Raw genomic sequence first — 2,500 nt, forward strand, 5'->3', positions numbered from 1 at the left:
GTGGCTCTCAACATTTCCCTGGAATTTTCTAGTTATTATTATTACTATCATTACAAAATGTTAGGAAGCCCCAAATGCAAACAAGTGAGAAAAATAAATTTTAAAAAGCCAACTGATATCATGTAAGCTCTGTGATTGGATGTTTCTTCCAGCAATGCACCATGGGAGTCGTAGTTCTACCTCCTATCATCTATCACCATGACTTTCATTCTATTATTATGATTCAACCAGCAGAGATTCATGTTGATCCAAACTGTACAACATTTAAAATTCAACAACCAATGAGAACTCAGCGCGAGGCTCGGCCGTCCAATCAGGTGCAGGAGGAGGCGGGTTCATGGAGGGAGTGAGCTGTCAATCATCTGCTGTACAACCTGCTGTAAGTTCAGAGGTTTCACAAGAAGATGAAGATTAAAAATAACTTAATAAAAACTGAACATGATCTCTGACATTAAAGTTACATACCTGTGTGTGTGTGTGTGTGTGTGTGTGTGTGTGTGTGTGTGTGTGTGTGTGTGTGTGTGTGTGTGTGTGTGTGTGTGTGTGTGTGTGTGTGTGTGTGGTTTTTAGTTAACAGGACTGAACACGCCTACAGTATTTAGTCAGGAATGTGTTTCTACTCTTCAGTTTGAGTCACTCATCCATGCAAGGAAGAAGAGAAGGAGGGAGGAGAAGGAGGGAGGAGAGGGAGGAGAAGGAGGTAGGGAGGAGAGTAGGGGGGGGAGAGAGGACAAGGAGGAGAGGGAGAAAGGGAGAGAGGGAAGGAGAGGCAGGAGAGTGAAGGAGAGGGAGGAGAGGGAGCGAGGGAAGGAGGAGAGGGAGGAAGGAGAAGGAGGGAGGAGAAGGAAGAAGGGAGGAGGGGGAGGAGAGGGAGAAGAGGGAGGAAAGGAGGGAGGAAAGGGAGGAAGGAAGGAGAGAGAGGAGAGGGAGGAAGGAAGGAGAGAGAGGAGAGGGAGGAAGGGAGGGAGGAGAGGGAGGAAGGGAGGGAGGAGAGGGAGGGAGGAGAAGGAGGAATGGAGGGAGGAGAAGGAGGGAGGAGAGGGAGGGAGAGGGAGGAAAGGGACGGAGAGGGAGGAGAGAGAGAGGGAGGGAGGAGAGGGAGGGAGGAGAGGGAGGGAGGAGAAGGAGGGAGGAGAGGGAGGAAGGGAGCGAGGGAGGAGAGCGAGGGAGGGAGGAAGGAGAGAGGGAGGGAGGAAGGGATGGAGGAGAGAGAGAAGAGGGAGTGAGGGAGGAGAGGGAGGAAGGGAGGGAGGAGAGGAAGGAGAAGGAGGGAGGAGAGGGAGGGAGAGGGAGGAAAGGGACGGAGAGGGATGGAAGAGAAGAAGGGAGGAGAGGGAGGAGAGAGAGAGGGAGGGAGGAGAGGGAGGGAGGAGAAGGAGGGAGGAGAGGGAGGAAGGGAGCGAGGGAGGAGAGCGAGGGAGGGAGGAAGGAGAGAGGGAGGGAGGAAGGGATGGAGGAGAGAGAGAAGAGGGAGTGAGGGAGGAGAGGGAGGAAGGGAGGGAGGAGAGGAAGGAGAAGGAGGGAGGAGAGAGAGAAGAGGGAGCGAGGGAGGAGAGGGCTGGAGAATCGGCGGGAAGGGAGGAAGAAGGAAAGTGGAGAGGGAGGAAGGAAGGGAAGGAGCAGAAGGAGGGATGAGAGGAAGGGAGCAGAGAGTGGAGAGGGAGGAAAAGGAGGAAGTGAGGCTGAAAGCAGGAGATGGAAACTCTTACACCTCATCTCAGCAAACAGACGATTGTTTGAACATGAAGAAATAAAGATGGCGGCGCTCTGAATACACACACACACACACACATACACACACACACACACACATACACACACACACACACACATACACACACACAGATACACACACACACACACACACACACACACACACACACACATACACACACACACACACACAAACACATACACACATACACACAAACACACACATACACACACATGCACAGACACAGATACACACACACACAAATGAGGAAAAATCAGTTTGAGAAGAAGGAAGGGAGGAGGTGGGGGGAAGAAAGAAAGAGAGGAGGGAGGGAGGGAGGGAGGGAGTAAGGAAGGAAGCAAGGAAGGAAAGAAGGAAGGAAGGAAGGAGGGAGGAAAGGAGGAATGAAGGACAGAGACAGAGAGCACACACACACATCTCACACACACACACACACACACTTTACACCTACTTTAATACTTTAGATCTACTTTAAATCTGCGACAGTCATCCAGTGTGTGTATCGCCCCCATGTGGTGATACAGTGTGTAAACCTTGAGAGAAGCTGGCTGTGTGTGTGTGTGTGTGTGTGTGTGTGTGTGTGTGTGTGTGTGTGTGTGTGTCGGTTGTTAGTATCCTGTTCCTGCAGCATCCATATTTTAATGTAAACACACTGTCATCGTGATCCTTTTACACCGCAGCAGCAGATCTGTGGGTGTGTGTGTGTGTGTGTGTGTGAGAGTGTGTGTGTGTGTATCTGTGTGTGTGTGAGTGTGTGTGTGTGAG

This window comes from Scomber japonicus, chromosome 15, assembly GCF_027409825.1.
Source record: "Scomber japonicus isolate fScoJap1 chromosome 15, fScoJap1.pri, whole genome shotgun sequence".
Lineage (NCBI taxonomy): Eukaryota > Metazoa > Chordata > Actinopteri > Scombriformes > Scombridae > Scomber > Scomber japonicus.